At 36.0% G+C, this 16,124-nt stretch overlaps 1 protein-coding gene and 1 pseudogene across 12 annotated transcripts in view; one reads left to right on the top strand and one right to left on the bottom strand.

Annotated features, from left to right (window-relative positions):
• The window catches only part of YAP1 (Yes1 associated transcriptional regulator), a 125,174-nt gene that overhangs the window by 90,821 nt on the left and 18,229 nt on the right, over positions 1-16,124 (bottom strand). The gene's annotated exons all lie outside the window — the stretch shown is intronic.
• LOC136395872 (kinetochore protein Spc25 pseudogene) lies at positions 11,853-12,584 on the top strand (annotated as a pseudogene).

The following is a 16,124-nucleotide window of genomic DNA, read 5'->3' as shown; positions in this document are numbered from 1 at the left end:
ATACTTTTAATTGACTATAAAAATAGATTTAGGCACAAGTCAAAGTAGAATATTAAGCTGTGCAAGATTAAAGACTGAGTATATTGTTCTATGACATTCTGACATAATCATCAAAATGAAGTGAAGAACTCCTAAAGAATCCTAAGACATTACAAGTAGCAAACACACACAAAAAAACTATGTAGACTGGAAATGTTTGATAATTTCACCAAAGTAAAGAAAATAAAACTTTACACTATAATTACAACTAGAGAAAAGAAATACTGTTTGGATATATGTACTTTTGTAAGTAATAGCTGACTCCCCCCCCAAAAAAAATCTGCATGTGTAAGAATTTTTCATCTTTTGAGTTTTGTTAACACTCAATATTATGAAATGAAAATATTTTAGGAATTAAAACATGTATAATTCTAGTATTTTACATAATATTTTTTAATTACTGTAGGCTATGCAAAATCCTAGACATTGTGGGAACTACAAAATAAATACAAGATAGAACACGTACTCTCTTGAGAATGCCATCTAAAGGGAGAAGGAGTTGGATGAAACTATTAGATAACCAAATACATTATTTAACTCAGGCTTAACTTGATCACTAAAGCTATTTGTCATTGGATTTTATATCTCAACAACCTGCCACACAAGATAATTATGCACTAAGTCATCATTTTAGAAGTTCCCAAAATACTGGCTGGCAATACTTCAGTTGGCCAAAGATGAAAACATCCTGAAACTTCATGTTAGAAGACAAAAGACAAGGGACACTAAAATAACACTCCTAATTTCCGTAGAAAGAAGCAAGCACACTGCTTGCAATCTCTTTTTTAAAAAAATAATAGTAGAGGAGTTTTAAAAAAGAGAGAGAAATGTAAAGAAAACAAGTATGTGTTCTCAGGTCTGTAAGCTTTGCGGAAAAATTCAAGAGTTCTCCTGGTCCCATGGCTATCTTCTCACTTCATGTATGACGTGTCCTATTTACCCTTGAGATGTTATATGCAATGATAGCCTCATGTCCCTTCACAGTACCATCCTGATATTGAAATATCCTCCAATAATGTATACTCTTTCATTTATGCAATCAGTTGATGAATGTTCCTGAACACCAACTATAGGGGAAGTGATCATGCACGGTGATGCAGGACACGAAGACCGGGAGACCCAACCTCCAATCACAGTCTCAAGTCTTAACAGTACAAGGACTGGCAGGAAAATAAATTTAATATTTTACATAACTACAAATAATCATTTTAACTTCCCCAAATTCTTCCCACTTCCAATAATCATAAAAGCAGTATTAAGTCATTTACATACCCTTACATACTCAGTAATAGAAAGTTAGTTCATTACTATTTCACATCTATGTTAAAAGTTTTCATTAAATTCGACTGCCTGCCTCATGGTCTACCTTCCACACAGCTGCTAGGCCAGGTTCCCTGAAACACAATTCAGTATCTGGTCTATCCCCTCCCTTTACAACAATAAATCTGGCTTCCCTGGCTTAACACTCCATTTGAACCCCCCCTCCCAATATCCAATATCTCCCCAGCTTCCTTTCTCTCTTACAGATACATTGTCTATTTCTTATGCAGCACACAGGTCATGCTCATCTTATATTCCATCCCTCTGTACAAACCACACCTCTTCTTTTTCTTATCCACAGACACTTCAAATTCTGGCTCTGCAACAGCTTATCAGGAAGTTTGTACATTAACTCCACTGGTTAGTGATCATCCTATCTGAATGTGCTCAAACTGTACAGTATTAATATTCCTTTAACCTGTTGATTTACAGGAACAATCTCAATCCTCCAGTATGGTGTTTTGCCCAAGCTGGTCACCTTAATCACGTAATGAATTTATACTTCAAAATGTGATTAAATAAAAACTACATAACACATAAGGGTCTGAAATACAAGAGCAACAAAATTCTAACTCTATGCTGCTAATGGAAAGACAAATAGTTATAACTTTACCAAAGAGTTGTTTGGCAATATCCAAATAGTCTGAAAATATAAAGCCAAAATATTATCAACAAGGAGTGAGACTATGGGTAATTTATTTGTTCCTTTGGCCTTTCTTTATTTTCTAACCCCCCCTACCACTAAACCTTATTTGTGCAATAAAAAATTATAATCTGTATTATTTTCAAAAGTGGATTGATATACTGATCAGGAACAGGCAGAAGATGAATAGACATTTCAGACATTTGTGTGCTATCCAGAAACAGTAAGATAGTACTTACAAATGCCTATTAAATAAATACTCAATAATGGTTCTAGTGATGTAAAGCTACCCCAAATTTGACACCAACACTGAGTATGTATCATTAATTTTCATGGAATCCTTAAACCTGGCACATTAACACCATCCAGAAACCATCAGTGTATAGGACACAGCAAACATACAGATTTATTGAAATGAAAGAACCATTGCTAAACCATGCAGTTGTATGTCTTATATTTTCAGTTACCTATTACACAAGATTTCTCAGACAGATAAACTTAATCTAAACCCACTCTCTTTTTGCAAAAATACAGGCTATCATAAATGTATACTTAGCTTTCAAATCAATGGTTTTAGGTTCCCCAAAGCCTTGAAACTAGGTATTTACAGACAAGTCAGATACTTACAGTTTACAAATCAAAGCTGCAAGCTCTCCTACAAGTCAATTAAGAAACAAAGATTCCCTGTTTTAAGCATGTTATTTTCATATGTTAAGAACTGGACTAGACTGACTTTCTTTTATTCATTCATTCATTCATTCATTTATTTATTTTGAGAAGGCACCAGAGACAGACAGGAAGGAAGAGAGATGAGAAGCATCAACTTGTAGTTGCGTCACTTTAGTTATTCATTGATTGCTTCATTTCTTTTTTTTTTTATGGCAAGAGGAGGGGAGATAGTAAGGCAGACTCCCACATGTGCTCTGACTGGATTCACCTGGCAACCCCATCATGGGCCGATGCTCAAGTACCAAGCATTTCTTACCACCTGAGGTTGGTGACCTCCACTGGAGATATCCGGGGAGAAGGTGGAGGGAAGAAGTAGACGGTCATTTCTCCTGTGTGTCCTGAATGAGAATTGAACCCAGGACGTCTATATGCCAGGGTGACACTCGATCCGCTGATCCAATGGCCAGGCCCACTGATTGTTCCTCATATGTGCCTTGACCAGAGGGGGCTCAAGCTGAGCCAGTGAACTCTTGCTTAAGCCTATGACCTTTAGGCTCAAGCCAGCGACCTTGGGTTCCCGTTGATGATACTGCACTCAAGTCTGCAACCTTGGTTTTGAACCTGGCACACACCTCAGTGTTCTGGGCTGACGCTCTATTCAGTGAGCCAACACTGGTCTGGCTGGGCAATACTTTAAAACAGACTGAAAACATTTAAACTTCTTGTTTCCAATAGACTGTACTCTGTTAATTCTAAGTAATCAAGGTTAGTCAAAGTTAGCATAGACTTAGAAAATTCACAAGGATGCCTTTTAAAGATTTTTCTGAAGCTTTATTTTATCAAAATTCCACTATACTAAAATAATTTTTAAAACTTAAATAGTAAACATCTCCTTTTTCATGACTATCATTCTAATTTTTTTAAAGTCCATGGTACAGCTGACAGAGAAACTATGTGGCTAATATTAAATATAAATACAAGGTTATGAAACTTTTGGTAACAGCTATTGAATGAGTTTTAGGATAACTCTTTGGTGGAATAAAAGGATGGTGGCAAAAGACTTCCTAAAAACCCTAAAGTAAAAATAAGACTCCAGAGGGCCTATCTGTTCGAGGGCAGAGATCCAACGCTGAAATGGAATTCTGCCTGTACTTCTTGTTCAGTTAGTCAAATTATTTAATCTCTTTGGACCTTAGTTTCCTCCTTTGTAAACAGAAATGATATGTGCACCTTCCTTAAGTATAGAAGGTACTCAATGTTGGTTCATTTCATTTAGGGTCTGGATTTATTTCAGCAATTGAATTTAACAATTCAAAAAGGTGAAAAAATATAACCCCTATACTCCAGCATGTACACTCCTTAATGGTAGGAAACTACTTTATCTTGTTTACCTATTTATAGTGTCAAAAGGGAACTAGAAACTTATGTCTAGAGATGATTAGTGGAAGTATTCTATTACATTATAAATCTTTATGGAGCTGTGATGAGGATTATACGAGAAATACAGCTAAGCACATAGTATAGTGCCTAATTAAATAAAGATTCAGGTATAGTATATTTTAGTATAGATTAATAGTGGTTAGGGTTGTGGACCTGGTGCCAGATTGACAGAGTTGGAATCTTGGCTCTGCCATCTATTAGCTATATGATCTTGGATATACTGTGCCTTAGTTTCCTCATCAATAACAAAGTTGTTGTGAGGATTCAATGAGTTACTCTATATAAAGGACTTAAACCAGCACGGAATATACACTTAACAAATGCTAGTCACTATTGTTACTATTGGTGGTATTTTTCAGAACAAATCATACCCTTGAAATTTAACTGAATATAGTAAAAGCCAAGTGAAATAGTTCAGTTCATTCAACAATATTTCAGTAGAAACTACTGGGTATTATGGTGGTAAAGGAATTAAAGATATGGCCCCAACAAAAGTGCAAGTTCCAGATGGGAGACAACCACAGTACCTCAATTCTCTCTAGTAAGTACCAGAACAGAGAGGTACTTCACTTAATCAAATCAAAGGTCACATGAAATTTTAAATAGCACCCTAATTTCATAGGTTAAAATGTGAAGAAAATATACATATTAGAATCAAAGAAATGCTATAGAAATGAAAATGAGTGAAGTTAACACCACAAAAGCTGAGATAGGAGGGTTCAAATATTGTCAAGGCAAGCTACCGAACAGTTTGTGCCAGTATCTGAGCTGCAGCTGAGCCTTAAACAACAAAATAAAAATGGAGAGGTTGGGGAGCCGTTCTTGGATAAGTAGTCCAACTAGTGAGAACATGCCATGCAGTTACAAATGTGTGAGCACGCACAGTCACGGCAGTACGACTGTTTGGTGGTGTGTGGTGGGCAGGGAGACAGGGAGGGTGAGGAGAAGAGGTGGTAGATAGAGGTTAGAAAAGGGGCTGGAGGCCAAGCCTGTGGACCTGCATCTCTAGGCTAGTGGTTCCACTGACTTGTATAAGTACATTAAATAAATATGACTTAACTAATCTAACTAATCAAATGAATTCCTTGTCATAACTGACCCAATCAACTCAACTTCATTATTTTTGTTTAATTGACCTACTTATCTTAACTACCTGGGTCAGGCAATAGAGCTTCTCTCCTGTATCTCTCCGGTGGACCAAGTTTTGACCTGAAGACTCTAAAACATTCAGGCATGAAAACATTGCAAATTTTAAAAACATAAAGAACAAGATGAATACGCAAAGAAGTAGGAAAAGTAGAAATACATATACAGCAGCTTAGATCTGAGAACAAAAATCCTGAATTCATTAAGTATTAAGCTTGCCCATAAAATGAAGACCTAGGAGGCCTGCTGTGTTTCAATTCTGAACAGTTCAAACTAGCAGATTGAAAAATATGGCCAACATTTTATAACTATTCCATGCCTTAGAGGTGAATCTATTTTTTCATGCTTCGTAATAATTTGTCTTTACCTTCAATTTTTTTCTCAGTTCAATATTTATGGTTTCAAGGACTTAGGTGATATATTTACTATGTGTTTCTTTTCAAGTTGCTTATAACTTACATAAAAGTGGGTGCTTCTTTCCATGTTTGAGGATAACTTCTACGGGGTGAGGGCAGAGGCAGATCTTGGGTACCAGCAGTATTTCTGGTAGACTAGGATTCCTTTCCAAACGCTCTGAGAAATTATTCACATTTTCTCCTTACAAAGAAATACTTGCTTGTCCACTCAAAAGACATACAAAACCAGCATGTGTATCTCAGATTCTGACCAACTACTGGAGAACACCAGACACACGAACTCCAATCACTTAGCAGAGTACTTCTATTCTTAAAAAACAGCAGGGTTTGGTTCAGCTGGCAACACTCCTGGCCGTTGGATCAAGAGGTCACAAGTCTCACATTTCACATAAGAACTCAAGTTTACAACTACTAAACACTTCTACAAAATAATACAAGAGGCATTAAATGACAGTCCCATCAAAAACCAAGTATCAGTAAAACTTAAAATCCAGAAATATGGAAATAAATTGAACAAACAAATCCTTCTTTTAAATAAAACACTGTGTGCTTCTTTAAAAACAGTAGCAAGAGTGAATGAGAGTGTGTATGCACACGCATGCACATGTATTTTGGCCAAAGGTAAGATAAATGAACTAGATTTCATAACTGTATTGACATCTGCTTTCAAACACTGCGCCTTGTTCCAGAAAAGCTAGGGTAACATCTGAAATAAAAATTTTATTAAAAGTAGGCTCCTGATCTCTAAATATTTCTATTAAATAATTTAGCTTCATACTAGGGTGGTGGGCTAAAAATATAGGCAGGGTTTTTTTTTTTTTTGCAGAAATGAGAGGCCATATCAAGTGATTTCATGTAGACAATCCACAAGCATACAACTCAGACAGGGTGGCACCAAGTGATTAACAGCCCTTTACAAAAATAGATAAATAATGTTGCAATACATGAGCTCTCACTTGAAGCACTAGGCTGAATTCTTAAAAGCAGAAGCTTATTCTGTACTTGAAAAATAAGCATCCTAGTAAAATCAATAACTCTCATTTAAAATTCATACAACAGGTGCCTTAATTTAAATACCCAAATCCTAAAACATCATAAGGTAAATGTCCCGAAATAAAATCATTTTCCCCTACATAAAATTATACAATAAAATATTTTACTCCCATGGAAATAATTCAGCACGAAGATCACAATGAAAACTATATGACTTGAACCAATTTTGTACATAGGTGGGAAAAAATGACCTTCTCTATGGGTATAAATAATCTTTCATGATGCCATGAATTCTCAGTTTTCATTTAAATGGGCATGTCCAATATTATTATTGTCAGTGTTCAAGCAGCTTCCATACCAACTGATCACAGAAGGAGCCAGAAGGCACCCAGGCATCCTCCTCTCACACAGGATTGCCAGCACTGGCATGCTCTCAGCTACACACCCGCCAGTCCGCACATGTGCTTAGTCTGCTCCATGTTGTCTTTAACAAGGCCACTTTTTCTTAATCAGGTACTATGAAAGAAAATCGTTCTTACTGCTTACCATTCCCAGAAATGGAAAATGCCAACTAAGACAGTTCCATTAAGGAAGTTATAGTAAGTACTGATGTCAATTTGCTACTGTTTTCACAATTATTATATAAAAGCAGAACAACATGAGACTAAATGAAATCCTTAGCAAATTCTAATCCAATGTTTAGAACTAACATGTAATTTGTTCACCTAAAATATTGGTTTTCAGATAAAGCAAGATGTCTATGTAACCTTTTCTCCCTTAGTGCCTATTTTCCATGTGACCTACTCTTGGCAATAAATGAGGCCGGGTAATAAAGGACAATATTTTTATGGTCTTTTACAGGTTAGGTAGTGCTGTCATATACAGTATCACAGATATATATGTGTGTGTGTGTGTGTGTGTGTGTGTGTGTGTGTAAAATAATACAAGGAACTTAAATTACCAATGAGGGGCAAGGGGGCATGCTGGCTAAACTTCCACATATATAAAATGAGGATCCACCCATTTCACAGCTTGATGTATGTGTTAAATGATTTAAAGTATATGACATGTTGAAACTGACGTTTTCAATTCATTCAACAATTATTTGATAAGTGGATGCACACATGTATCAGAATCACATGGGAAGCTTTTGAACAAGTAGATAATTCATCCTAATTGGTGTTATTTATTTTAAGGAATGCAGTAAAGAAATTAAAGCATTATAGTTTAATTTGACAACTGTTTAATAATCACCATATGAATATGCAAATTGAATGAGATTATGAGAAATACAGCACAGATTTAACTCTGTCTATAAAAAAACTTTACTAATGATAAAGAGATAGCCATAGATTTAATAGAAATAGCTAGTGCTATGGAATGACACAGACATGGTTGGGAGGCTGCCTTGAAGAAGTGTTTCCAATCTATAAAATATGTAACATTCAGATATTTAAGACTATAGAGATTAAATGAGGTAAGGTATTATATTCACACAGCAAGTATTCAAGACATGCTTTCTCTAACTTTAAAGCAGTTATGTCAAATATAGTATATAAAATAATTTTTACATGTTCAAAAGGAAGTTTAAATGTTTTTCTTTGAAATTAAATCTAAATATAAATCACTACCCTATTCTCACATTCTTCCATACATGAAATGAACAAAACAACTAAACAATCATCAGCAATTTGAATCACTGTCTACAATGGGTTAAAAAAATTTCTAAGTTATATCTGGCAATAAAAACAGTTCATAATTAAAACTGATTGTGAAAAAGAGATTCCAGCAGGTATGCAAAGTGTCTGGAACTGCTATGCTCCCACAATAACGAATAGCTCTTCTCTCAGAAAGCTATAAAAAGCCGGTTTGGGATCTTAGGGATGGTGACTGCCTCTAAGTTTTTGTGCTAACAAGGAAGATACAAATGAGAAAGAGTTGGCATTTAAATCTTGAATTTCTTTTCCCTAATGTCATTTTTAAAGTTCAATCGATAATAACAACTGGTGAAATGTTAGCATTTCCTCAAACAAAACCAATATATATTTTTTAATTTTTTAAATTGATTTTAGAGATAGAAGAAGAGAAGGGAGGAGGGAGAGAGAAAGAGAAAGGGAAAGAAAAAAAGAGAGAGAGAGAAAGAAATCAATTTGCTATTTCACTTATTTATGCATTCATTGGTTGATTCTTTTATATGCCCTGATCAGGGACCCATAACCTTGGTGTGGCAGGACAATGCTCTGACCAACTGAGGTACCCAGCCAGGACAGAACTAACATTTCTTAAAATCAGTTTGTATTCTTGCCAAACCTGTACCACCAAACTATTCACTGATTCTTTATCTAGGAAGGTCAGCTCTTTCTTTTCTAACTCTTGCAGCCCTAAATATCAATTTCTTTTTAATTTCTACCTAGATTCCTAAACGTCATTATCAGCGGTTTTGTACTTTTCATTTTCTTCCAGTTTAAGTCACAATCAGAAAAATAAAAATCCTTCCGCTAAAATACCACTCTTTTTTTTTTTTTACAGGGACAGAGAGAGAGTCAGAGAGAGGGATAGATAGAGACAGACAGGAACGGAGAGAGATGAGAAGCATCAATCATCAGTTTTTCATTGCGACACCTTAGTTGGTCATTGATTGCTCTCCCATATGTGTCTTGACCGCGGGCTTTCAGCAGACCGGGTAACCCCATGCTCGAGCCAGCGACCTTGGGTCCAAGCTGGTGAGCTTTTTGCTTAAACCAGATGAGCCCAAGTTCAAGCTGGCGACCTCAGGCCTTGAACCTGGGTCCTCGGCATCCCAGTCTGACGCTCTACCCACTGAGCAAACCGCCTGGTCAGGCAAAATACCACTCTTATTACCAACATTGCTGTTTTTTGCTTAACAGTAGTATCATTATTTCCCCATGTATAAGACTCACCTTTTTTCAGAAAATTTGGGGTCTAAAAACTGGGTGTGTCTTATACAGTGGTTGTAGATATTTTTACTTGCATTTCCCACTTTTTTGCACTTATTTTTGTGCTCATTGTTGAAGACAGTGGTTCGTCATCAAACACAGATGAGGACAAGCTAAAGAATTTGAGTTTTGACAGTGATGAGGAGTTGTATGAATTCTATGATGAATAAAACGAGTTCAATAACTTTATATGACACATTTTTTTCAAATTTTGGGCCCCCAAATTAAGGTGCGTCTTATACATGGGGATCATCTTATACATGGGGAAATATGGTATTTATATATTATACTTAGTATACTTTATGCTAAATTGAGAGTGTTGTAAATATAACATCACATCAGAAAATACTTAACTTGGTATTTGTACACAGACCTGAGAAATCTTGTGATTTTTTTCTATTGATTTTTTACAGCATTTTAGAGCTGGAAAATTTAGAAATCATATTTCAATCCCATGGTTTTACAAATGAGGAAACCGAGTCTCCTGGAAATAGGTAAACCGGCTAGCCAGCCATCTAGACTATTAAACATTTATTGTATGCCAGACACTCTGGTAAGTGCTTAAGACACAATGGTGAACTGAATGGGCCTCACAATATCTTGTTTGTTGTGAGGGTAACAAACAACCTGGCAATGGAAATTTAAATAAGAGGAAAAAAAATTATTTTTATCAAATACAAGTTACAAAGATTCATAAAGAAAGCAAAGTCAAGAAAAGGTTTCAGTATGTGTTATAGAACCAAGTCCTATCTAATCCTATCCATCCCTCAAATACAATCAAAGACCAAACTCCTCCACAAATTTCCAACAACTCCAACACAGCAAGCAATCTCTTTTTCTGGATTACTAACATAGTAACTACTTAGTACTCGGGGCTTACCAAGTTGTTTAGCAGTAAACAAGGTATTTCCTCATGTCACTTCTGTTTCACACATGTTGTGTAAAACTGTTTTACATACCTGAGGATGAGAACAACATACTCTCAGCCCTTATGCTCTATACCAGGGGTCCCCAAACTTTTTATCCAGGGGGCCAGTTCACTGTCTCTCAGACCATTGGAGGGCCAGACTATAAAAAAAACTATGAACAAATCCCTATGCACACTGCAGATATCTTATTTTAAAGTAAAAAACCAAAATGGGAACAAATACAATATTTAAAATAAAGAACAAGTAAATTTAAATCAACAAACTGACCAGCATTTCAATGGGAACTACGGGCCTGTTTTTGGCTAATGAGATGGTCAATGTGCTCCTCTCACTGACCACCAATGAAAGAGGTGCCCCTTCCGGAAGTGTGGCGGGGGCCGGATAAATGGCCTCAGGGGGCCGCATGTGGCCCGCGGGCGGGCCGTAGTTTGGGGACCCCTGCTCTATATGGTGCTGAAGCTTTCTGAGGCACCCAAACATGAAAATAACTCAATGCTTCTGAAAGGACTGGGAATACATGTAAAAGCAATTCTCAACCTTTTTTTTTTTTTTTTTGGTGAACAGTGAATACGTGCTGGCACCTCTGCTAGGTGCGGGGAATGCAGTACGTACAAGTCTGTAAGTGAAAACATACCCCAAACGCAGCAAGATTCAGGGGAGGCCAGAGAGGGGCTAACTCTAAAACGGAGCTGGGACTCGGAAAAATCTGGAAGACACTCTAGGGAATTAAAATCTGAGCTGAATCTTGAAGTAATTTGTATTTCATTTAAATAGTTCCTGGAAAGGGGTGTTGATAGGCAGTGTAAAAAAAAAATTCAAAAAGCCGTTTCCAAAGGCTATCATTTAGCTACATACTACTGAATAATGTCCTAAACCTCAACCTAAGTCACAAAACTAGGAAATTTCTCTGAATTATAACTGCCACAATTAAGAAATTCACTATTTCACCCAACATGTGAAACTCAAGAGGATTATTCAGGGATCAGGTTGCCATATTATAAAAGCACAGTAATTTTGTGGGCATCTTATAAGGACACTAATTATTTTCCTTTCAGTCTATGTTCTTAACCACCATGGGGTTTTGGAGGGAAGGATGGAGGAGGGGAGAGTTAAAGAGACATAATAAATTAGGAAATACTTATCTCTTATAGATAACACCCATGCCAAAAAAACACTTCAAATATCCTATATTATGACAACACTTTCAAAGAATTTGAATTAAAATCATCTTTCAATTCTTGTAATAATTTCTGATTTTATCAATTGATGCTCTTGAAATTAAAATTACAGGTATAAGTCCATGCCTTGTTTGGGGAGGGCGGTGGGTTCTCAAGCCTCCTGGAGAAACATTGTCTTACAAAATGGTAGAGGATGAACTGGCACTGTTAGATAAAAACATAAATGAATTTTGGAATAAATTCAAAAGCAATGTCAGTGACACCTCCTGTCAGATGGTGGGACTAAGAGATACCTACAAGGACATCAATAAAGCATTTGCAGAAAAGCTGTCTGTGAAATTAAAGAGAGAAGATGAATGGTTTAGAGAGATGTATCTAGAATATCAAAATCAGATCTGCAAAAAGAGTAAACTCATCCAAGAAAAAAAGAAAACTTGTTAAAGTTGACTGTTAAAGTAAATGGTAAAAAGCAGGATTGGGAAGTACTGACTGCAAATATCCAGGATCTTAAGGGAGAATATGTTAGGAAGAAGGAAACTTCCACTGCTAAAAAAAACTAGTGAAGAGAGTTTGGAAAGGCTACAGAAATCTGTAGACTTTTATAAAGAAAGACTTGGACTAGAAATTCAAAATATTTATGGTGATAAACTTCAGTTTATATTTACTAACATTGATCCTAAGCATCCTGATAGCCCTTTTATGTTTTGTCTGCACCTCAATGAAGCAAAGGACTATGAAGTGTCAGACAGTGCTCCTCATCATGAATGCCTAGCAGAATTTCAGGAGAATTTAAGACCAAAAATTTTTCAGCCTTTCTTGCCAATGTTTGGAAAGCTTTTAGTACTATGATTTAAAATTAAATTAATGTATAAATAGTATATAAAAACTTTATTTTTCTTCCCTATTGTATATCTTTTATAAAAAGAATTCTCATTAAAAAATTACAGGTATAACTAAAAATCATTTTTCTCAGTCATTAAAAAGTTTCTTGAAATTGGATCCAGAACAATATAGATTTTTTAACATAACAGAAAATTCAGTGGAACAGTGCCTAACATTTTTTAAGATACAAGATTATAATATAAAAAAGCTACTGAGTTTTTATAAAAGTTTGACACCAAGGAGTGGGAAGGTTAGAAGTGTCCTATTGCTATGACTGTTTCTATTTTGTTAGTTTATTTTTTTCATTAGGTTCCATATATGAGTGAAATCATATGGTTATTTGTCTCTCTCTGCCTGGCTTATTTCACTTAGCATAATGCTCTCCAGGCCCAGACTCAGAGAACAGATTGACAGCTGTCAGAAGGGAAGGGGGGTTGCATGGCTGGGTGATCAAGGTGAAGAGATTAAGCAAAACAAACAAAACAAAACAAACTCCAAAGACTCACAGGCACAAACAATCGGGAAGGGGCAGTGGGGGGAGATAGAAGAGGGTAAGGGGAGGGATACATGGTGACAGAGACTTGACTTGGGGTGGTGAACACAGTACAATATACAGATGACATATTATAGAATTGTATACCTGAAGCCTCCAAATTTTATTAACCAAGTTACCCCAATAAATTCAATAGAAAAAAAAAATGTCCCATTTAAGACAAAACCATTACTAGTAATTTTATTCCTGAGCAGACTGAAGTTTATTGGCTTTTATTTCATTGTGTGTTATCAAACACAAATGAGACCATTTATTTTCTATTACTATTTTTTTGTGAAAACCAAAACTCTATAGAGAAATGAACAGTGCTTTCATAGGTCGGCAACACAGTTACCTAAAATCTGAAAATCAAACTCCTCTCAAACACAGACTCTAGGTCTACAGGATGTACACATTAAGTTGAAATCCCTCTGAAAGACTACCCCTAAATAACATCTGTGTTTGTGAGCTTAAGCTCACAAGATCTGTATTTGATAAGATGACCTGATTTTAATTAACTAAAAGGGAGTGAGAGATGCGGGCAAGTGTATTCTTGGATGCTGAACTACTTCCTAAAAACTAGCTTATATCCTAAAACTGCCTAATAATCTAATTGTTAAGAAAGTGATTTAGAATGCATGACACTCTCCTGCTCTTTAAAAAGTAAGCAATTGACAATAATTGAAGAGGGCAGACTTTGCACAGCAGTAATCCTGAACTCTTATCCACACAGGCTGCAGGGTGGGGGCCTCAGTGACGGCTGGCATGTAATCACTGACTTGCTCAGCAACTTTGCTGTAATGGCTTCAAATTGCAGGCCTGAGGAAATGCTCCATAAATAGCAGCTTTTTGGGGGGTGGGGGGAGCCTCTTCATGCACCCAACACAACTCCACTACCAAAAATGGAGGAGCTGCCATAAAACTTTCAAAAGAAAAAAAAAAGTCAAGAGTGTAACTAGGATTATCCTGCTACAATCACATTACTGATTGTAGGAGTATGAATCACAGTGCTAAAATCTAATTCACTATTTAAATTCAACTTTCAGGTAACAAATTACAAAGACTTAAAAAACCAGTTTTTTATAATCATCCAATTTCTTAAAGAGCGGAAAAAAACCTTGTTTTGATAGGCCTTTAGAAAAAGAGATAGATGCTTAGTTTGAAATTCAATGTTTGAGAATGTCTTCTATAACTCCCAGTGAAGCAGTTATCCTCAAGTGTTCATTCATAAGCAACCTGGATACCTAAATATGTGGTGTGGTCACAAAAACCACTTTTGGGAAGCAGGAACGACATAAATAGCTATCTTCTAAAGTCACTATGAGTGCTCACCAACTGCATTACTTATATTTATATATACTATACACATATATAGCTTGATAATTCAGATAACTTGTCTATATTCACAAAAATTCAATAAATAGCCAATTAATAAAGTCAGCTCTATTATCAATAACAATACAGATGTTCCTCAATTGAATTCAGATAGGGAAAGAAAGCAGTGTAATTAAATCAAACCAAATAGGTACCAGGAAATCCAGGTTTCATTTCTGCTGTTTGTTCCAATGAGTTCATACCTAAATTAATCTAAAGATAAATAATGTCAAATGAGAAAATTTTCCTTTTTTGGTAAAATACCAGAGTCAAACTAGAGGATAATTGTAATTAGATGTCAATTACAATCCCTGGTATTGAATAATAAATATAAATTGTAACTCCAAAGCCCATATTTTGTCTAACCTACTGAATGGTTTTAAAAAACTTGACTGATTTGATGGCATCTCAAGAGAAAAACATCTATCAACTTACATTATTCACCAAAAAATGAGATTTTACTTCTTAACAGTACAATAGTTAACTATTACTGTTTTCCAGGGACATTATGCTTTACCCTGAGTTTTTTAGGCCCCAGATAATACTTCTTTATTTTGAACAATATTTTTTAAAACTTCCCATGTATGTATGGTAGACTTAAGAACATGGCCACAATATCTGGCAACTCCTTTTGTCAAGAGGCAGTCTACTTCCCAATTCCCTGAATCTGGGCTGACTCTGTCAAATGCTTAAACCAACAGATTTAAGAATTAGTAGGAGTGACATAATGTAGGCCTCATGAAGCTTTGCAGCTTCTGCCTTCATCCTCTTCCAAGGCTCCCACCAACATGTACGGAAACCTTTGTACACACAGAAGTGAGGTGAAAGCACACAGCAAGCCAGGAGAGTAAGCCTCAGAACACAACCTACCTTACTGGCACCCTGATCTTGAAGTTTGTAGCTTCCGCAACTGTGAGAAATACAGGATGGCTGTTTAAGCCATCTTGTCTGCGGTTTGTTAAGACAGCTCAGCTTACTAAGACAACCAGCAACAGTAAATGACCTCCATGTGACTTATTTATTATAAAAGAGTTGGGCCTGACCAGCCAGTGGCGAAGTGGACAGAGCATTGGACTGGGATGCAGAGGACCCAAGTTCGAAACCCAAGGTCATCAGCTTGAGCGTGGGGTCGCTGGCTTGAGAAAGGGATCACAGACATGACCTCATAGGTCGCTGGCTTGAGAGCAAGGGGTCACTTTCTCTGCTGTAGCCCCCTGGTCAAGGCACATATGAAAAAGCAATCAATGAACAACTAAGGAGTCGCATCAAAGAATTAATGCTTCTCATCTCTCTCCCTTCCTTTCTGTCCCTCTCTCTGTTTCAAAATAAAAAAAAGAGTTGAAATCTTAACAGCCTAATATGTTGCTGTAGACTATATTAATTTCTTAATTACTAGCATTCCTGAAACTCCTAACTTCCTTTCAAAACCAAATTAAACTCAGTAAGTTTAGGTAAAGAATTCTGAGTGACATTTTGTGTTCCAGAAAATGTTAAGTTTAAATTCTAGAGTGTTTTAAAAAACAAAATTTAGTTTCTACAGTAACTACTAATGGTGATAGAGTATCAGATTTGCTTTACAATTTATTTTTAGTATAGTTGATTAATA

This window comes from Saccopteryx leptura, chromosome 1 (genome assembly GCF_036850995.1).
Source record: "Saccopteryx leptura isolate mSacLep1 chromosome 1, mSacLep1_pri_phased_curated, whole genome shotgun sequence".
NCBI classification, from domain to species: domain Eukaryota; kingdom Metazoa; phylum Chordata; class Mammalia; order Chiroptera; family Emballonuridae; genus Saccopteryx; species Saccopteryx leptura.
This window is presented reverse-complemented; position numbering and strand designations above follow the sequence as displayed.